The 23,568-nt window shown below is 36.8% G+C and overlaps 1 pseudogene; it reads right to left on the bottom strand.

Annotated features, from left to right (window-relative positions):
- Window positions 1-13,280, bottom strand: part of LOC139124178 (CTD small phosphatase-like protein 2) — a 49,406-nt pseudogene extending 36,126 nt beyond the window's left edge.
- Between the last annotated feature and the right edge of the window lie 10,288 nt (window positions 13,281-23,568).

Below are 23,568 nucleotides of genomic sequence, written 5' to 3'. Positions count from 1 at the left end.
AAAAAATGGCAAATCCCCAACCTTAGCAAAAACATCACCATTTTCCATGCATGATAACACCCTGGTCACTCAACTGTTGATTAAGCCCACTTGATGCAGTCAGAAACTCTGCCTATAAAAAGACAGAACCGACCCTGTAAAGGTTTGAGTACTGTACTTTTCCCCACCACCATTTTAAAGCACCATTTTACCAATTTTTATAAATTTTTCTGAAATTATTTGGGTGATTTTGACCAAATGGACATCACATTTTATCTGCTACAGTTTTTTACAAAATTTTGGCAAAAATTTGAAAAAAATTGGCTGGGGTGTATTTAATAAAGGCAACAAAAATTGACTTTGGCACTGAAGCGGTTAATAGGCAAAGGTGTGGGAAATGCAACAGATTCTGCATTGGCAATATCTTTGGGACAAAACTGGCTTACAGGAATTATATCTGGATCAATGAATGTCGTGCAGAAAAATTGTTTGATTCACGGCCGATTTTTCTCATCTGCAGAACTCAGCATGATATTGTAATTTATTGTTTGCCAAATCTAAACCACATACCGATCCAAAGATCCTTGACACAATCAATCACTTCAAATCTCAGACACCCGTGACAGTTGACCATGACCTTTGCAGCTTGAATGACCTTCTCCAGGTAACTACCCTCTCACTGTAAGTTAGAACTTACACTGAACACAATTTTCTTTGCAGCAAAATGGTTTCTTTTACACCAGCAGGAATTTTGCTAATTCGCTGACTATCTTTCACATCCACATCACAAAAACTTCTCTTGAACAATTGAAAGTTCAATTTTTGCATTGTAATCATAAATTTTTTCACATTCACTTTTAGTTTTTTGCTATGCTAATACTTATTATTGAAACTACAAAAAGAATTAATTTAAGTTCATGATTTTAAATACTGTTCTGTTTTTATTTGACACATGAATACGTAGCAGTTTAATATTCTCTGACACAGCATATTTATCAGGGACTGACTACTACTCCAAAAAAACACTAAAACCACCATCCACTTGTATGGTTAATTAGCAAATCATACAAGACATGCATAATCTTCAGAATTTTGAAAAGAAATTTGCATAACTTCTAGGATGTTGGTGCAACTATGCATATCATTTGCATATTGATAAAAAATTTGCATAATTTATTTCATTAATAATCTACTCATCTGTTCAGTTATCCACACACTGAAAGCCATTAAAGTAGAGTCAAACTTGACCTGTTCACCTCAAGTTCAATTTAAAACACGTCCGCATGATAACTCACCATTGAAAACAATGGGTTTGGGTCAAACCATGGTAGTGAAAGGGATAAAATTCTACAGCAAGATCTTGGCATTGCATATCATTATAAAAGTCGGTGCTTTAGAAAGCAAGTGAATAAAGCAACAGTGTTGCAACAAAGAGATACAACGTTTCATTATTCATTTCACTGAAGCCAGAAAAACATGCTGGTGGGCTTTCTGATATCCTGTATTTATGAATAAATTTCCTTTTGTTCGTTTTTAGCTGTAGACCGGACAAATTGGCCAGCTATTCCTCTGTTTTGGCAAGTTGTTCCCTTATGAAAATCTTGTCACCAACAGTACGGATACACAGGTGAATTCTTAACACTGCTGTAGCTCCCTGTCAATCACACCATTTATTGCAAAAATTTTTTTGGACTCTATATACTATAACATTTGAAGGATACAGTGTGAATTAATTACATGTATAGCAATAAACTTCGCATCAGCTAAATTTCCTTTTCTGTCTCTGGTGAAAGACGACAAGGATACATGACAAAAACACATCCTATATCTTGTGTGACTTTTTCAGGAATGATTGTACCTTGAGAAGTCCAAAATTCCCAAAAATTATTTTTGATTAATGAATGCCTCGATGATCATTTGAATTGACGTTGGAACTAGATGTCCTTCTACTGGCATGGTCAGTTCCAACTACCAGGCAAAATGACCACTTGTGTATGATCATTTGCATCTGGATTGGCAGCAGGCAGTATGACCATTGGGAAGGGAGGTCAAATTCAAGGCCTTCACAATGCCACACAGTTCACTTTTCAAGGATTTTCAAATATTGACAAGGACTGACTCAGTTCAAGTATTTGTGAAACTTGTAGATTTTTTATTAATTTTGTAAAATGTAAATCAGATTTGTATTATAGTTTGACAAGTAGCCAACACATTACAGTTCCAAAGTTCTACAATGATACAATCTTTTCTAAATTTCCAAAATAAGTCATCCGGCCTTTACAAGGTCCTCAAGACCTTACTTTATTTTACTCTGGCTGAGGTGAACATTTTTGTCAACACGTGAACACCAAAAATATTCTCAAGGACACAAATACAAGCTGAGCAGTCTCTTTTTTACTAAAAGCTCTTGACTTTTGCTGTTGCCAAAATACAGATAAAACATTTTTTTCGTGAAAAATCAAGACAGCACCAGTGACTAAACCTCCATAATTTGACAACTTTTAAATTCTAATTGGTGTGATGCAACTTCTTCCAAAATGTTAATTATTTGTTTAAATCAACCTGATTATACCAATAGATTAATACAAAACAAATATCTCTTGGCTTATATTAAGAAAATTTTGAAAAAAACGTTATATTTCATTTATCTTATCACCCCAAAAGTATCTGATAAAGCCAATAAGATGTGCTAGAAACAAAAGCTATGTTACATTCCATTGTGATTAAAGGGGTGTTCTTTGAATGAGGGGCATTCGACAAGTTACTGATGTTCATAAACGCACAAAATTGACTTGATTATACAAAGATTAAGTAGTGTGTACCACATATTCTTAAGCACATTGTTTTCTGTTGAATTTTATACTCTATATAGTATGAAGTAGGTTACCTATTCAATAAGTCTGGTAATTACTATACTTGTGGCTTTTTGACGTTAAAATAACTCACATTCCAATGTTGCATACTCTGCTGTTAATATTTTACTTATACTGTTAGATGGCATATGTCATTTTTAAACATATTCACCCCAGGTTGATCTGTCACTATCAAGGTCAAGTTTGGTTCATCGAGGGTAACGAACACCTTGTACCACATACTGTTCCAGGCTTGAAGAACACACAGTGCACAATTTTAGGCCATTGATCAGTCGTCATTGTTGGTCACTCATTACAGGTTGATTTTCAAACCCAAATAATTCCCGTTCTGATTTATACATAAATGTATTTACTGAAATATTGAGCATAAACGTTTTCACGACTTGACGTGGCATTGATGGGTGTATATCATTGTGGTGTATGTCAAAGTGATTTTGACAGGATCTCATCAATTTTGTTTGACTCCCAGTGCAATGGTTAGCCAGTGTATCCATATCGCCCTTAACACTGTACATTGTAACAACCATGGTTTTGGTGACAAGATTCAAGATTGAACAGGAATTTTGTTTAAATCAAGTAATGGCTGTTTACTCTAACATTTTTAACTATGCTTGTCAATAAAATAGTGCTTAAAACATGGAAGCACCATCTAGGTAGGACTTCCGCATATATGCCATATGCTCTTTAATTTTCATTTTTTTGTAATTTTAGTGAGCATCACTGTGGACTTGGAAATATGACTGACCTGTTCAGAAACATGAAATATCAATGTCACATGATAAAAAAGTACAGCATATCCAATTATATAAATAGATACCGGACTTTTAATTTTGCTGTCCAGAAAGGATAAAAGATATAAATGCAAACATTTTTTTAATCACATTGTAAAGTTTGAACAATTGAATGTGTAAAATCTACATCAGAAACCTACAGCCCACGGCACCTTTGGCATGTCGTATACATCATGACCTCACTCAATTAAGAACTAGGTCATTACTGTCAAATTCCTCTGTGAGCTTGTAATGTCCTTCAGAATTTTCTATATCAATTACACGCATGAATAGTGCATGTTTATGAATTTGAACCATTTCTGATTCCTCAATCTGATATTGATGTTTTGATTTTTTCTATTCAATTTTGACTTTCGTTAAAATATTTTTTGTCCATGAGTGAACTATTATCGAATTAAATTACTTTCCAGAGATTTTCCTTGTTTTTTAACCCTTTAAATAAGTGCTGTAATTGTTCCCATCAAAATTTTAGTGCAACATTTTTTCAAATTTTCATGAATTTTTCTGTAATTTCTTGATAATTTTGGACCAATTGGACATCATATTTCATTTGGTACAGATTGTTATCAAAATTTTGACAAAAATCTGAAAAAAAATTCACTGCAATCCATTTTCTAAAGGTGACAAATATTGACTCTGGCGCTCAAAGGGTTAATTTGGTAGCAACTTCAGTCGATAGAAATGAAAACTACACAAAGAATGCGAAAAACATATACTGAAAATCTGGTCATTAAAATGGCATTTCAAACCAATTATCATCATAAAAAAATAAAACAGCCAATCGTGATCCAATATGAACAAAAATTGTGCAACTTTTTGTAAAATATTTTGTACAAAAGTGTACACATATAATACAATTTTGTACAAATTTTTTGTACAAATATTTTTTTGTAAATCAACAACATGTATCGTTTTGATTTTACAAAATCAAAGTTATTTTTTAATTTCATAAGATCCAAAATATTTTAGCTTTAATTTTGCACAGTGCAGTAAAACTGTTTTTTTAGATTTTATTAACCATAAATATTTCAATTATTTTCAGGAAAACAGCACAATTCAATAAATAAACCAGCTAAGATAACACGATCACTAAATGACCTTTTTTCGGCATAACTTGAAAAGGGGCCTTCTTTGGGAATTATGAAAATGTTATAACATTCTGTTATGCAGATAATTGAACTGCCAGTTTAAGCTGTAAGATATTGCCAATGTCAAGGTTGAATTGAAGTTCCCCCTAGGCAGCTGAGCTTTGTAGGGTCGATAGTATTATGCAAGTAAGTTACTGCTCTGCAGAAATTTCGACAGTAAATTTTGTGTTTGTATACATGTAACCAAATATCACTCTCTTACCACAGTCTAACAGACTACTTTCAAATGGTAAAAAGTTGAAAAAATCCGATCCCAGATTGTCGACATAGTGCTATACATCTATTTATTCATTGATTTATGAACTTTTTTATTTAAATTTTATATTTTTTCCTTTCTTCATAATTATTGATTTTCATCTTAAATACTTTTTTCATTTACTTCTGGATGATATCAAAGCAGAGTTCAAATACAAGTTGTGCTATAAGACCACTGAATTACCCTATGATCACTACAAACTTAGCTGTATGTATTAACAATCATGCAAATTTTCATGATGACTGGGTTATGCATGTCTACAATTAACTTAACTGCACACTTTTTGTATAAATCAAAGATGCAAATTTGAAGCGATACTTGGAATAAATTGGACTATGATATTCACACAAATGAGACACAGCACTGCATTGTGTGACAACATTGAATGCCAATTAAAATCCAGGAAGACCAAAGAATACATACTTGGCAATTTTATAAAGCACCATAATCCAAGGGGGATGGGGGGAGGGGGTCGAGTTGTTGATAAAGCTAGACACGTCCCCTATGAAAACCTGGTTGCTTCCATCATGACAGTTGGGCCCAGTTTTTTTATCAGGTGTGTCAAAAATGCAACTGGTCTTTTCAGCTCAATTTTACAAACTGACTCAAAAATTTGATGAGAACTGTCCATTTTGAGAGTCTGTAGCATTTATATTTTTTACTGCAACACTTTATCAAATCACAGTAAATTCTGATGACAGCATACTCTGTACACGTTTGTCCATTAAAGGGATGTGCATTGTACTCTGGTGTGTCTCAGTTAACTCGAACTAAGTAGGTCAAAACTATCCGGTTACTGTGTTCCATATATTCCCTGGAATACTAAAATATTCTTGGATAACCCTGCTATTTGAGATATGTATGATTTACACATAGAACGTAGATCCAATTCATGACACACGGACCCCTGCTGTATCACATCACGAAAACACCTTGTTTGAATATCAAAAACATTAGTCTACTGGTTGATGAATTCCCTGTGGTGAAGTCACTCAATTTTCCGCTGACCACTGGATAAATGGTGCGTAAAAACAATATTTTGTTGCAGTGTTCACAGTTCACCTTGCCATATTGACTTCAAAGATTTTCTTCCGCCATTTTACTGACAAAATTTGCATTAAAATTGGCTACAAAATATTTGCATAAAATTTACATAACATTTCATACAAAGAGAATTGAATAACTTTGGGTAAATGTGACATGATTTATTGACTATCTAACATATTCTGCTTGCATGTCAATATTATTTATACGCCTAACCTAAAGGATTTTGTCTAAAATAATGTTGTTTGATGTCATCTTTGAAACTACAAGCAAATAGCGCTTCCGCATTTCAAAGGGCAACCTGACCCATATCCTATATACATGCAAAGAACTTTATAACTCTAAACCTGTTTCATAAATTATCAATCGATAAGAAAGTCATGATACAAAAAAATATTTATTGACACAATCTGCCAGCAACATGCTCTGCAAATATGTCAAATTGTTTATCTGATCTGCTTCACTGTTTTTCAAAGGTCGTGACCGAACACCCACTAAACATTTTGACCACAGTGTTTCTGTCGTACTGTTCTTTTCTTCAAAATAATAGCGTTTGGAATAATGGGCAAAGTCAGTATGAATAGGAAAAACAGGAATCTGTCAACTGGGGTAGGGTTCTTCACAACAAGATTATTTGGGATTGGCTATCATCTTTATATTCATATTTAAATGAGCAAACAAAGTAATATATTTCCAAAACAAAATAGCATGCAAATTATGCATAATTATATAAATTAGCGACTCTCTTTTTCCTAAGTTGAATTTCTGCATAATGTTCACCAGTAATTTCTCATTCTGGCCAGAGCTTAAAAACTAAAGGTGCATGGTAGATATCGGAGCAAAATGTGGTCTATTTTTGGTGAATATGTCCTCCACATGACAGAAAAAAGTATTTTGAACTGCTTCATCTGATTAGATAACTCATCAATATAGTATCCATATACAGTCTGGGTATGGATGTTTTTAATTTTTAATTTTAATCAAATATCAGTATTTTTGACATCTCATGGGCTGAAAGAAGGCATCCAACCAAACTTGGTGAATGGGATTATTTGCAGATTGTGAACATCCGTAATTTGCATATGCTACATGTATGCCTTCACAATATCAGAAGGAACTCACACAAAGGAAGAAACTGGTCAATAGGCAGAATGCGGTGTGGGGACAGATATTTCGACTCTCAAACTTTTTACAGTATTGTTTTGGTCTACCACTTGTGGGGGCTCATTTTGAAGCTTATTGAGGATATAAACTTCTTATAGGCTTATTTTTTCGTAAATCAAAAATCCAAATTTTTCCTCATAGAGTTAACACAGGGAAGACGGCCATTTTGAATTCCAAGTAAATATTGGGTAAATATTGTAAATATAAGTTTTGTAGAATGACCCCTTACATTAAATAGTTAATTTCAAAAGAAATGGTTTAAAGTTGCCATACAGAAAGTTTCTATTAATTTCTAGGAGTCTGTCATATTTTGACTCAAACCAATCATTGCAAAGTTAATCACCACCCTTTCACCACCATGGTTTGGCCCTTACCAGTACTGCTGTCAATATTGAGTGTGGACCTGTTCACACTGGAATAGGGATGAACAAGCCGATACCCAACTCTGCATTTTCAGCGATCGTTTTGACAGGAAACATAAACAGAAGTTCATCTGACCTTAGCCACTGCATGAGGTAAACAGAGTGTTTGAAGACTGACTCACCGTGGAGCGGAAAATATGTCCATGGGAAACACAAACAGAGAGAATTCTGTATCCGTCCAAGCAAATTACAAAATTCTTAACAGGTTTGTGAACTTCCTTGATAAAAGTTGCGAGTAAAATATAATTTAAAAATTTGGGGGCCTTGTGAAACTGAATCATTTTCATATTAAAAACAAAAATATTTCAAACTTTTCACAGTATACCATCATTTACACTGCTTGAAAGTTAAATAGTAAATCATAGATAATGAAAGTTAGATCCTAAATATAGTGTACAAACATTCAAAATATACATAAATTAAGGAATTTAATAAATTTGATGAGGGTTAATAATTTAATCCCTATACTCAGAAAAAATGGTTAAAAGTTCTGTTGTTGTTGTGAAGTGAGTGCCTGAACGGCAATGGCAGGTCACCGTGACTGACTCATTCCAACGCAGAAATTGTTCAACTCTTACAGTGGCTTTTACAAAGTAAATGAACACTGAACCAGTCTCGCCAAATCAAAGTGTGATGTTTGATGGACATGCAGCGGAAAATACAAGATTGCATGTAGTCTACAGTGATGATATGGGTATATTTGTGATGTAGACACAATACTGAATGAAATTACCCACTGTATAGACAATGAGAAATTGTGTAATTATGGTGTTTACATTCTGATGTTTACTTGCAGCTAAACAGTAGCAATATACTACATCCCCCCTTATGGCTAAAATCAATAATACTCCTAAATCAACATCCCTGAAAATTTGACAAATAATGGAAGATTCTAGACAATTTCATAAAACTAACAGTTTGTACCATTGTCAAACAGGGGTAGCAGGATGGCAAAGTTACACAGGGTTGGTATTTTTGTTGCTGTAAGTGTTTGACAACAACACTACCACGCACCAAAGACCACCCCTTAGGAATCAGAACAAATGGAACCTTCTTTGAGACATTGATGAATTGGCAGTTACGACTCTGAGACAAACTGTGCGATAAAATGAGATATCATTTTGGAACACGCACAGGTGGTTTTTTTGTATGTCGTGACATGTCAGGCGTCAAAATATTTTCATGATGTGGCAATGTTTTCTCCAGGACGCACAATTGCACAAATCCCCCTATCTAATCAAAATCAATACCCCTTCATATAATCACAAATGCCCAATATGTCACCCCTCTACAATGAGGTTTGAGATTATGATTTACACAGAGTATTTATAGTAGCATTCCGCTTCACGATTACCATCTATGATGTAACATCATACAGTTGATATAAGTAATCAACTGTATGTAGCCACAGTAAAGTCATACAAGCTTCCCATCTGTAGAAGGATGTGATACAGTCCAAGGACTATCACCTAGATTTTGCCAAAAGATTGCAAAATTGTGTTTGAACTGAAACGAAGAAGTGTGAATGATTTGTGTAGGCTTACAATTTATTCAACATTTACTGGATGGAAAAAAGGAAAGAAACAGGAGTGTCTTTTATCAATATTTGACTAATGTTAAAACCTTTATTTGCTAATGCCCAGAAAATCTTAATTTGCATAATTTAAATTTGCTTAATTCATAATAGTTCCACTCGACCAGAACCAAACCCAAAAAAATTTCAAGCGGGGGGACATACCCCCTTGTAAGAGTACCCCCCCCCCCCTTGTAAGAGAAACCTGCAGATAACGCTAATTCTGTATAAAATTAGGGTTTGAAACAATGTTTTCTTTCTTTGGATATCAATAATTGGATACACCAAAGTCAAATTTACCTGTGAAGCTCAGAAAAGTGTGTGTGTGTGTGGGTATATATGTATGTATATATATATATATATATATATATATATATATATATATATATATATATATATATATATATATATATTTATGCATATATATATATTTGAATATGTGAATTATACATATTTTGATTTAAAATTGAATACAAACATCACTGAATGCATACTCATGCCATATTACATGTTCAGGCTATGTGAACAATGTATTACAAAAGAACTGTGTCTACAATATACTGGTACAGTAACAATGTAAACACCAAACTGTGTGTTTACAATAGACTGAAATAAGTATGTTTGCAATGTATTATTACAAAATTGATTACGTTATGTACCATCTGCAGCGTTTCAACACTGATCACATATTTGGTGTTTTCTGAAGCTTGGGAGGGATGTGAAAAAGCTAGCCAATAATTTGAATAAAACAAACAACAGATGCCGTTCAGCCATGACAATGTTGAAAAGTGACACGTCAGGTTGTTGTCATAAATTACAATAACCCAACAGTACAGTGTTCATACTTCAGTACAACCACACATTTAATGAACTATGCCTGGTGTATATTTTGCAAAAAGAGTTTATAATTCAACCTTATTTTTATCAGCCCTTTGACCACAATGGTTTAACCTGTACCCAGTCTTATCCATGGTAATTGTGGACCAGTCTATTAGGAATTGGGGGTGTAAAGGTTGATTCCGACGGCTTGAAAGTAACACTCATAGGCATTCACAAGGTTGAAAATCAAATGGGGAGCAGTTAATATTGCTCTACTTTGCCATGGTTACCATATTTTGTCATTTTCTCTGTGAATTTCCACAAACTACAGCTCATTGGAAAATGCATTTTCCTGTTGTTCCGTGCAATTGTGACACACGGAGACCCAACAGTATTGACACCCTAGAAGTAAGACCACAAACCACCAGTCAATAGATCAAGATTAAAATCCAGTGGTCATGCAACTGTATAGAATTTTATAATTGAATTTATTTCACCAGAAATATTATATGTGAACATCATATATATACAGGAGCAAATAAGTACAGGAAAATAAAATGAGTTCTGGTGAGGACCATGGAAAACTCGTCTCCTTGTTCTGCTTTACTAATATCCCATAATGGAATGGTCCATCAGACCACTGACAGAAAACCAAAAGAGGTCCCAAGTGAAAAACCTGAGGCACTGTAATTATACATTTTTCAAAAATGTACTATTCCGATATAGACCTTACTTTGTGTCACCCAGTTAGTAAAAGAGTCTATATCGACATCGTCAGCATGGAAAAGTCCTTCAGGGTTCTCCATGAGGGGATATAGAACGGTGGGCCAACCCCTCTGTGTTTGGAGCATTCTATTCATATGTTAATAACAATATAAAAGAATGTGTATTTGCAACAAAAGAATATGCAAATTATACATTGTTATGTAAATTGCTGGCCTCTGTTTTTCCAAGCTGTGAGAACACACTGCCTTTAATTAAATTACAGAATTCCTTGAAATTTTGCGAGTCATTCCTATATTATAGTTACACATCACATGTTTAAATTATCTTGGGTTACAGAAAGAAAATCTTAAATCAATGTCCATCTGGTGTGAAATAAGATTCTGGAAGTCTGCTGACAGACAAATTCATGTCTACCAATAGAAATGAACTTGAGGAATACTATGGATACATTATGCATAATTCGTAAATGTGTCTGAAAATTTTTTGGCGGGATTGCAATAATTCTTTACCTTTGAATATCCTTGTTAGTTTTGCCTTTGAGTGAAAGAAAGCGCAAGTTTTTTTGCATAGAAGGTTGTCCCCTTTTTTGGGGAGGGGTGTTACAGATCACAGATGGACTGAATTTAGTTATTATAATATGCTCAATTTTCAATAAAGCAGAAGATCAACTTATCTTTCATAGATTTCATTTTGTTTAATAACTTATCCCTTCAATGCCCCAAAAAAGTCTGAGTATTGGTGTTTGTGTTTTATGATAAAATTTACATTTACTAATGTTTGTTGGTTTGAAATTGATTTTTTTTTTATTTATTCATTTTTTTGTTTTTAGAGATATCATATGTGCAAAAGAGATGACCAACAAAATTCATCTTTGGAAACTACAGAATTAGTGTCATGAACAGTTTCTTGTCATCAAATTCCCTTCCCCCCCCCTCCCCTGATCGTGTGTCAACCTGCTCTATGCCCTTTCTTCAACAATACAATGCTTTCAAAAAGTAATATACTGGTCTTTGACGCAGCATGTCACATGTGGCGCTGCCATTAACAGCAATAATCCAGTGAAAAATTCTAGTATAGTTTACATAATGAAGCCCAAAACATGACTATCTGACCAACAGACAGCACAAAGGTTATAATGATGAGTTCAAAAACCATCTACTGAGTCCCTCAGTCACGGAAAACACTGTATGGTTGGTCGTTTCTCAGGGAATTACACAAAACTTTTGTTAGTGTTCCATTATTATCGGGATGTCAACAAGAAAACATGAATCCGTATTACTAAGTACTACCTGGTCACGTGAATTTGACATGGCATAGTTATGGTGAGAGTTGACAAGTTGACATTTCAAAGTGTGAACTGCTACAAAGTTGTAAAAATACCAACATATTTCCGCTAATAGCTACACACATGCGTTCACGATCAACTGTCCACTGCACACAACACGACGAATTAGGTCACTTGCCTCATTTGCATGAAGCGTAATTAATAATTATGTAATTTGTTCCGCGTTTTAATACGTCTATTTTTCCGCCGAGCAAATTTTGCGAGATGTTGTACAGACGAGACTTTGTAAGCTGACAGACACGGTGATCGATTGGAGTTTACACTTTGTCACAATGAGCGACAAGTGCGCAAGTGTAGTTTGTGATAAATATCTTATTTGTGAAATGGGGCCCTTATCAGTGAGAGGTCTACCATCATACGATACCCACTGTACGTCCCATCAACTATACCAATCTTGTTTACCTAGGCTTTTCAAACACGCTACGCTGTCCTCTAACATGGCCAAATATACGTTTCGGGAAATTTGACGATACTATCATCGTTCGACAAGCGAAGGATCTACATAAACGCGGTCTGGTATTCGTCAATTCGCGAGGGATTATCGTAAAACCGCAAAGCTTATTGATAATTAGTGAGCGCCCGTGACGCGTAATTGACACACATCCATAGTAAAAGGCAATATACGATACGTGTTTACTTACTATCCCCGATACACTGGATTCGGTGGCTTTTAAATTACCTCGTAGTCCGTTTTCACCGCCCAAAGCGCGGAAGACAATACCTTCACGGTGAAAAATACATCACTAGCGTTGATGAGGAATAGAGCTTGTAAGGTTTTAATTCGGAAATTTCGAATTTTAAGTGGGGATATCGTATCGAATACGCGCGTACGACTGTAACTTCAAAATGGCAACACGGCTGATGACAGCGAGTAGGCTGGAAGGACCCGATGGAAATTGCATCAGATTTTAGACAATCGAGGCCAGGACGCTAGAATTCGCCGTGATGGAACACTGTAAGAGTGATTGACAATCTATCAGGGAACTCGAAATAACCCTTATTTTCGTGCAAATCTGAAATATAGAGGCGAAAACTTACCACAAACTCGCATTGACATCAGGACTCCATTTCCCGCGTACTCTCAGGTGCCCGGATGGTGCAACCGCGCACACTCAGAACAATTACAGCGTTTGTTTATTAGGTGAAACTATGTTGTGTCGTGGGGGAGGGCAGCTCTCAATATGCCAGTCCAGCTGGTGTGTGACACGCCCACATTGCTACACATAAAAACGTCAATGCAAGAACTAGACTTGTACTGCTGTCATCGTGTGAAATGGCCAAATATTGTGGTAGGTCTTAAGTAATTACAGCAAGGCATGAAGACTAATTTAATAGGTTGATGAAATTCATTATTTCTCAACATCGTAGGAAAATTTATGGGAGCTACGCAGATAATGCGTATCGTGGAACAAGTGCCAGGTCAATAATTATTATCATCGGTCAATACTAATGGCTGTGGTGTATATGTTCACGTGTGTGCGCGTGTTGCACGTACACGTGCGGCCTGTGCCTGTGCTGTCGTGTCACTGCAACCACGCGTACGGTAAATGGCGCATACGCAGTTTGCTAGTTGTCTGGTGAAATTCTAGTAATTTATGCAATGACGATATGATATCGCAGTCACAATGGAATGCCCAAAAACATGGTAATGGTAAACGAGCGTGTGAAGACATTCGGTTTTAGCTAGTCCTCGATTCGTGGCCGGAAGCCGATCACTTGGCCAATAACCATGAATTCTAACAACCTGTTGCGCCAACTGTATCTCTCCTGTGTCGGAGCTCATAAACAAGTCAAAAGAGTGACCTGACAGACGGAGGTTCGCTTTAAAATACGCATGCGCCAGACTCTCACAGCGATGAATTGGGTCGAAAACTTCATACTTGTGCAACACTCCAAAACTTGCAGTCACACCTGAAAGCCTCCGAAAGAAAGCGTTCTCCTCGTTTTTACAAGGGGAGTAAAGCAGGAAGTTTTATGACGAAACAGTCCAATTTATGCGTGAATATAACTGCTCTATACATTAATTTGTCTTGAATGAAATACCATCGATATCGAATGTAAAATATAAGTGTGTCCAGAAGAACATGAATCAAACTTATACGATACACGATTCAATCATCGCCATTAACATAATGATACCCCAGGAAACTACCCTTGTGTACACCTCGCTTAGCCTGGAGGGTCAGCAGCTGAAAAATTGTTAATGAGTTTTTTTTTTCGTTTTTAATGTCAGCTACAGTTTCTTGTTCTACTCCCCGAAGCATGTTGAGATACACAGTATTCAGCTTGTCAACTCAGCCTGTACATGTGTAGACTGTATTGTTATTGTTGACAGGTGATGATTCTTCGTTTTGAACTATTAATTCTAATTCGGACAAATATTCAAATGTAAACAATAACAGTGCATTTTACATGTACACACACTGTGTTGACAGGCTAAATAGGTGTTTTAACATGCTTTGGGTAGTACAACAAGAAGCTGCGATTAACATACAAAGCAATAATTTTCAAACCAAAAACTACGAAAGGGATGAGAAAGTGACAGGTCGACATTTAAACGTAGAGTGCGCCCCCAGGACAGACATTCGATCGGACTCTCAAATTTTACGATACTTTTTTGACGTACCTCTTGTGGGACTCATTTTAAAGCTCATAGTAAGAAAACTTTTCAGCGTCTTAGTTTTCCAAAAATCGGAAATTGTATTTTTCCCCCCAGAGTTAACACATGGATGCGGTGGTCATTTTAAATTTCAAATATCGATAAATGTTAATGTTATTTGTTTCTTCAGTACCAAACTTTGCGCGGTGACCCCCCCCCCCCCCAACCACACATTATCCGATCTGGTAAGTGAATGGTTAAGAATTTCATCGAGAGAAGTTTGCGCAAAAGTTCAAGACTTTTACTTTCAAGGTGCATATACTACCTTAATGGACGCTAGGCCTAGCTGTATTTTGCAAGATCGGTACATGCTCGCCTCGTTTCGATAACGTTTGTTGACACTCAAAGTATTATGCTTACAAAATAATTCGTTTGGACAATATGAAAGGTTATTTTTTAATGGCGCTCACGGATACATAGATGATCTCATGAGGTAATACCTCTATCAAGATGTCTTTGAATATGAAGAAATAACAGAAAGTGTAGGCTCATTATCATACTTTGATATATATTTGGAAGTTAAACACAATAATGTATTCTAAGCTGTGTCTTATTCGAAAGTCTTCATATGAGTGACAACCTCTACTGTATCTAAGGAGTTGTGGAATGTATAGCGAGAGACCGGAAGCTTTAGCTGATGATGTCTTATTGGGCACGTGGGAAAAGATTTAATAATTCAAATCGTCCCGTTTACTATATGACTTAGAATTTGTGTAGTAAATGGGATGATTTTGAATTATGAAATCATAAACTTTCCCGACTGTCTAATAAGACACCATCAGCCACAGCTTCCGGTCTGTACATTCCTCAACTCCTTACATTCGGTTGTGTTTATAACTGATTTAAAGACTTGGGAGTAAGACACAGCTTATCAGCACCAATGAAAGTGGGACAGGGATTCTCAGAAAGAAGATTAGTTGTTCAGAAGTTCTATGATAGATAAACGGAGATGTTGCATCGAAACTTCTTGGCTTATTACCGCTTAAAGGAACAAAGTCGGCCATTTTTTCACGAAGTTTGTTTGATACGAGATACTACTTATATTGTTTAAAATATATACTAAATGAAAGGGCGACCATGCATATATTCGACCCCGGTTTAAGACGCGATACATGTAACCATCGCGAAAATGCATTAAAGGTCATGACCATTACCCCTTTCAGGCCTGACTTTCTGGTAACTTACCAGAGCTACCCCTATATTAGGGGTTTAGGCCTGAAAGGACTCATTCATTTTCGCCATGGATTCATTTAATTTGTCTAAAACCGGGGTCGAATATATGCATGGTCACCCATTCATTCAGTATCTTTCAACATGTCAAACAATATAAGTAGTATGTCCAGGGCTCGAAATTTACTTTTTTCCTTGGTAGTCCCATTGGGCTACCATTTTCTGAAGTTGGTAGCCCAGCGACAAGGTCTGGTAGCCCACGGATGAATGAAGAGGGGTTTTTTGTAAAGGATATTTTTATTTATATGTAGACAATGAAAGATTTATTTTGCATGATTCTATCCAGTAAGTGATTTTTCTAGTCATTTGACATCAATACCCACAGATCATAGCCTTAGGAGAACGGTATAGCACGTGCAGTGGACAACGGTGACGCCTCAAAGTTTGACGACCTATTCACACATACGCAGAGCTCATATGCAAATTTTGATGTTCGCAATGACAACGACTTTTCACTCAGCATGTGTAAACATAACATGGCTAAAAATAGATTGGCTATGAATTTCAGGATGACAACTTGGTACAGTTATGTTCCTAATACTTTCGTGGCAATTTTGACTATATTTCCCCATCATATCATGGGATGATCTCGTACACTTCGGAAAGCGTAATTTGTGGATGGCCCGACAGCTTTTTCTATGCAGTTTGAATAATTTTGTGTTTAATTGTGATTGATAAATTGTGATTAAATAACTATGAAAATGAATTTCATTGGCCATCATTTCCCGAGCCTGTTATCCAAGTACATCAGTTCAGATAATGATATTTTATTGTAAGTTTGTCGCAACAAAGTCGACATGTCCTTTCTGTGTCCAGCTGGGTTAATTGTATGAGCGTCGGTCATCTCACAGCGATCAACATCATGTCGCCCACTATAAGTAATTTCATGTCCCAGACTTTGGTAGTCCGTGTGGGCTATCATTTCATTCGTTTTGGTAGCCCAAGGGAAAAGTTGGTAGTCTGTGGACACGGGACTACCGCTAAATTCGAGCCCTGTATGTCGTATCAAACAAAATTCATGAAAACGTCTCCCTTAAAACTTACGACAACAAGTTGGTGGTTTTGCCGAATTATATTAAATTTGTCACTTTTTGGGTTAATCCACGGGCGTAGGCGTAGCATATATATATATATATATATATATATATATATATATATATATATATATATATATATATATATATATATATATATATATATATATATATATATATATATATATATACACACAACGCTATTGTATTGTCAACAACCTGCACATTCGATTAAGGGGCCTACACCCACAGGTTATCAAGGCAACGTGATTGTAAAGCACGGCATTCTGAGTCACATTTTGGGAGAAGAACAAGAAAAAATGTTTTGCAAACGGAACAAAGAATAGCGACAATACATTAAAAGTTCAAGATGATAAAGTTTAATGATCTGTGAAGAGATACTTGAATTGCACTCGACAGTAAGATGTGAAACAGCGCGCATGCGCGTGTTGGCGTGCAGCACAAAAATATTTGGAGTAATACCGGGCAATCGTGTCAATTTTGAAAAGTTCCATTTTACCGATATTTACAAAATGTTTCAGTCTAATAAGGGAAGTAAGGTTATGGATAGGGTGATGTTTCCGAAAATGTTAAAGTCAGAAAAACAATGTTTTTTCATCTTGACTGATTGAAATTCGACAGCAGGATAAATTCATCTGTTATGAACGTTTTGATAAATATATGAACCTGACAACCGCCAGTGCTCGAAACGGCATTTGTAAAACGAATATTAATCAAGTTGGATTTTTAAAAAATTACAAGTTTATGCAAAAATTTCGTCCGACAACCTGTGTTTTGCACTTTAAGCCATGCAGTAGATGTGATTGGTTTGTGATATAAATCTCCCTGTGTCAGACAACTTATTACAACAAAAACTGGACATCTGGATATTAAACAGAGAGTTCGGGAAGCTATCGGAATGTGGAGATGAGATATTGGGCTGGCTAACCCTAGATATTCACGATGCGGCGGACATACACCTCTTGAAAGGCAGCGAGGCCAGTTTCATGATTGGCTGAGGGAATAGTGTAAGACCAGAAGTGACTTGTCAACAATAACAAGCAGTTTACACATGCATAGGTTGACATGACAAGCTGGATACTGTGTATCTCAACACTTGTTTTTGGTAGTGGTAAAAGAAACCCTAGTTGATATTAAAAACGAACTTTTGGGGGAAAATCATTTAAAGTTACAACTACTGTCAAATTCTACAATGCGGGAGTAAATGAAATACAAAATCATTTTGCCAGCTTCTCAATTGATGTCAGGAAAAACAACATCTAGGTGCGGTTGTTCGTTAGTTCGTGGTCACAGGCGCCTGAACCTGTCCGTATCGCTAAGCCACGGTCACTCGCCTGCACCTTACAAATAGTTGCAAGCGAGTCACGGCACGGGGTTCGGTCAAAAGAAGCCAACGACGCACTTCAGCCGCCCGTGCTGGCAGGATGCCCCAATGTAGCGCCTGACTTGCCAGCCTTACTAATGTTGTTCCCCCTCCCCTCATAAGAACAGAGATCTTCCAGGTCACATGTCAGACAATTTAATGTTTATTTTTTTGTGGTTTATGTATTAATCATTATTAGAGGGCCATTTGGTTTCATTGACGACTACAGTTCCCTGCTCTACTCAGTCTTCAATTTGCCAATGCATCCTGCATGTGTAAACGGTATTGTTATTGTTGACATTGTTGACCAGTGAATTCTGGTACGGACCAGAATTCAAATGTAAACAATAACAGTGAATTTTACATGTATAAACCCTGTGTTGATAGTAGGTATTTCAACATGCTTTGGGGAGTTGGACAAGAAGTTGCCACTGACATACAAACTAAAAATAATGGGGAAAATAATTAAAAAGCACAGCTACTAGCCATTTGAGACTGACATCGATGCGAGAACATTCGCTGACTCGCCGTGGCTGACTCGGATCCGAGCAAGTGCCAGCGCCCTCACAGTTGGTGTGCGACTGCGGGAGTCGGATCATCCGGTTCTTGTCCACCGGCCTTAAATTTGTCCTTGCTGAGACAATAACATTTTACTACTATTTGCAACAGCAAATGTAAAAAAAAAAACGGCATAAACATCAACAAATGAGTTTTATAGTTCGATATTATTCACTACGAAGGAGATACATGGCGTCCTCAGGGTGTTTCTGAATTCCCAGTTTCTGATTGTCATTTGCCTGGTATCGCGCCTAGATCATGAATATTATCATTTCGTCCTTCTAATCATTAAGGTAGTACCCGCCTCGAACATGAAAGATTTAAACTTTTCCTCAAACTTTCTTCTAGATAACTTTCAACCATCTTTCCAAATCAAGTAAAAATCAGGGGTGTCTGTGCGAAATTTGGAACCAGAGAAACAAAGTACATTAAATTTACCGATATTTGAAATATTCAAAACGGCCGCAGTTCCTGTGTTATATGGGGAAAATGAATTTTTTAATTTTAAAAAGCAAAAATGTATTTGTTCCAAGAGCTTCAAAATGAGCCCACACAAGTGATAGATCAGAACAGTACTGTAAAAAACGCAAGTCCGAATATCTGTCGCCGAGAAGTACTCTGTAAGCTATATTATTTTGCAACAGATCATTTTTTTTTAGAAGACGTCTTAACCTTTGAGCGCTGTAATTTTTCCCACCAACATTTTACTGCCACATTTTATAAATTTCTTATGAATTTTTCTGAAATTTTTGATAATTTTAGACCAAATGGACATATTTTATTGGCTACAATTTTTTATCAAAATTTTGGCAAAAATCTGAGAAATATTGACTGTGACTATAAAGGTGAGAAAAATTGACGTTGGCGCTCAAAGGGTTAAATTCAGCTGGTGAAAGGCTAGTGACTCAGTATTAGTTCTAGTTCCATTTGTGAAATCATGTCGCACGTATCACAGAATATAGTCATTCGTATTTGGTATGTTCTTACAGTAAAGTCTTTTATGAACGCTCTTTGTCACGGAATAAATGACAAAGCCGGTTATCCCGTTTTCTTAGTGAAAATTTCGCTTGCAAAATTTCTTGCAAAGTTCGATCTGTTGATAATGAAGCTGCGATTTTGTCTTCTACAAACAAGTTTTAACAGTTTAGATTCACGACATTAGGTCGTTGCGAAGCGTTGTTTATCGACCACTGAATTACTACGTAGGAAAATTGTCATGTACTTTTATATGAAAAACACCCCGACAAACATTTTCGGACGCGTAAAACCTCATTTATTCTCAGCATGGGACAGCATGAGTTGACAAGTTATGAGACTTGCTGAGAAAATGTAATATTCCACGGCCCGATTTTAATGAAAATCGAAAATTTCATTTTCTCTACAAAGATAACGCTAAGTATCGCCGCCATTTTGAATTTCGATACGAATAGTATTGGTAAATTTATGTTTCTTTAAAATTTAGAATGACCCCCAGCTTTTTTTCTCGATAATTTACGATGGAGTATAGCTTTTAAAAGTGTCTTCGGCAAAATATGACCAAATAAAACCTAAAAATATCAAAAATTTAAGTTGCGAACTATATATCAAACCGGAGAGTGAGACGTTTTAGGCAGACTGAGATAAACCTGGTCAATGTCATGAGAGATTCGACGCCGAGAAGGTCAAGTTTAATCATTGTATATGTGCGCTAATGAACGAGATACCAGGTCAACGTTCACACCTGCCTATTCACTGCGTCACAACTGATCGCCTACGCACTTTCTTTTTTTTACTGAGGACACAAATTCTCATACTTAAATTCAAGTAATCATTCTTTGCCACGTATTCTCTCTACAATAAAGCTCTGCGTCTGTCTGTCTGTCTGTCTGTCTGTCTGTCTGTCTCTCTCTCTCTCTCTCTCTCTCTCTCTCTCTCTCTCTCTCTTCTCTGTCTCTCTGTCTCTCTCTCTCTCTCTCTCTCTCTCTCTCTCTCTCTCTCTCTCGTGTAATTAGGCAAAGTGCATTACAGACGAAGTTGCCCTGACAGCAAATAACACAATCATGATACCTAATTAAGTGGCACCACAGAAATGTAACTTACCGACCTCATAAATTTCTCATTGAACCCGTGACCTCATGAATAAATTAAGTGATATTATCCAAAAAATGTATTTTGTCCGACCAGAAATTATCAATCAACAAAATGTATGATGTATTTTACATTACGCCAATAATAAAATGACAAACAGTGTCTTTTTCTGTCTGAAATTTGTACAAATTTAGCGTTACTGTCTGGTTATTTTCGTCATCACACCCTATGTGTGATGTAGTGATCTCAAGTTGGTCATTCTCATGTTTAGTTTTGCGTATTATCGCACGTAGGCCAATGTTTATTTGCGGTATCTACGAACATAATGCGTGCATCACACATCGTGCGCTGATACTTTTGATGCAAAGCAAACAGAGACAGGTTTTTAAAAAGCATGCTAAATACAAGCAATGCAGCGAGATTTGTCAAATTTTAGCAGTGACGTCCACAGTCAGCGCGGCCTTCCATCCGTCCGTCCGTCCACCCAGGGCTTTCATCGTTTCCGCAAACAGGGCTCACCGCCTTTCGGACGCAGGATGTGCGAAGCATACAGTTCTCGCGTTCCTAGACTGCAACAGTTCGTCTTGGACCACCCAAAAAATTTGCAAAATAAAAGGGAACTATAATTTTATGCCTTGCTTTTACCGACATTGTATTTTCTGCATGGGAATGATATTTACCCTGGCCGAGGGTTAGAGATGTCTAACTGTAATTCCGACTCCAACAGACACGTACACTGCGCATTCACAAATTGTCTTGATTTGCATAATAATAGTCATCTAGTAGACCGCTTGTTATTTTTTTTTCCAAAAAATAAAATAACAAAAAAAATAAAGTCTCTTACCTGTGCACTGGGCCTCCTCTAGGTACCTAGCACCTTGAAATACAAATACCGTTCTCGATAGAATTGAAATATTGAGCAGACTGGAGCACTGCAGAGAAAGAAACCTACTTGACGTGGGCGTTTTCACGTCACTGTTGTCATGGTAACAGTGCTGTCTTTTATTTGATTTTAAGTGACTCAGATTCGTCTGTTTGGTAAATGTACATTTCACGTCATGTTTGGTTTATACTACGTTGTGTTATAGCTTTACTCCAGCGTTGTGGCTTTAGAGATGCACGGGCAAAGGAAATCTCTCTCTCTCTCTCTCTCTCTCTCTCTCTCTCTCTCTCTCTCTCGCCGAAGATGAATAGTATATATCGGGCGCACAAAATTGTTATCTATAAAATTAGAGCTTGTTTATGTCCGCTGTCGCCCACGATAACAATGCACGTCGGTATGGAATCTTGTTTATGCTTGATATCGTTGTGTCCAGTGATGTTCATAGAACGTAAACGATATTATCATCAAGTCACAGGCAGTATTATTAGCGTCCGCGGTTTTGTTAATAACTATCTATTGACAGAGCACTAATCATGTTATGGTTATTGAACGTGTAAAGTATGATGGATCACTTCAATATAGAGGAAACTCATATTTTAACGGTATCTCAGCCCACTGGCGTACGGAATGTTTCCTAGATCGTCGTGAAGGGAAGTGACGGACACTGCATGCACCGTGAGGCCGAAGGCCGAACCTCGGTACTGCATATTGTTATACAGTACCGAGGTTCGGCCTTCGGCCTCACAGTACAGTGTCAGTCACTTCCCATCCGACGACGATCTAGGAAACATTCCGTACGCCTGTATCTCAGCCCAGTCTGTCAAAGTATTTTTATCACCGCAGGCACTCCGTTGGTCTCCCGAAATTGATTGCTCCACGGTCCCTCTATCGCTCTGGGGACTATGATTGCGCCGTCAGTTACTCGAAGCCCGCCATCTAGCGGTCAAATGATGAGAAAATCATGCAGGCAAACGTCGGTGTGTCCGTGGAGTGACGACCTGGCAAAACCCACTGGATTGTTCAGTATGCAGTGAATTAAAAAAGTAAGAAGTGACAGTTTTGTTCCCACAGGGTCGCAAAGCCTAAAAAAAATCGACGAACACCAGTGCGTACAGTTATAACCGCATCACGATCGATAGAAAAAAACCTTGTGACGTTTAGTTTCGAAGTTGGACACATGCTAATGCAGTGATTCAATTCCATTTTGGGGCAAAAAAATTATAGTTACGCACAATGCCCTGCTCTTACGTTCGCACGCATGAGCGTACGTGCAGCAACCGTGGGGGTAACTCAATCAGGTATCTCACGCGTCAAAGAGACAAAGTCAGCCATTTTTCATGAATTTTGTTTGATACAAGGATACTGCTTATATTGTTTGACATGTTGCAAGATACTGAATAAATTAGTGACCATGCATATATTCGACCCCAGTTTTAGACAAATTAAATGAAAGCATCGCGGGAAAGAATTAATGGTTGTTCTTTCTCGCGTTGGTTTCATGTATCGTGTCTAAAACTGGGGTCGAATATATGCATGGTCACTCATTCGGCTCAACACGAAAGCTTGACGAGGAATACGAATTATATTGGTCATTCTGATCATTTATTGACACT

This window comes from Ptychodera flava, assembly GCF_041260155.1.
Source record: "Ptychodera flava strain L36383 chromosome 23 unlocalized genomic scaffold, AS_Pfla_20210202 Scaffold_23__1_contigs__length_28996876_pilon, whole genome shotgun sequence".
NCBI lineage: Eukaryota > Metazoa > Hemichordata > Enteropneusta > Ptychoderidae > Ptychodera > Ptychodera flava.
This window is presented reverse-complemented; position numbering and strand designations above follow the sequence as displayed.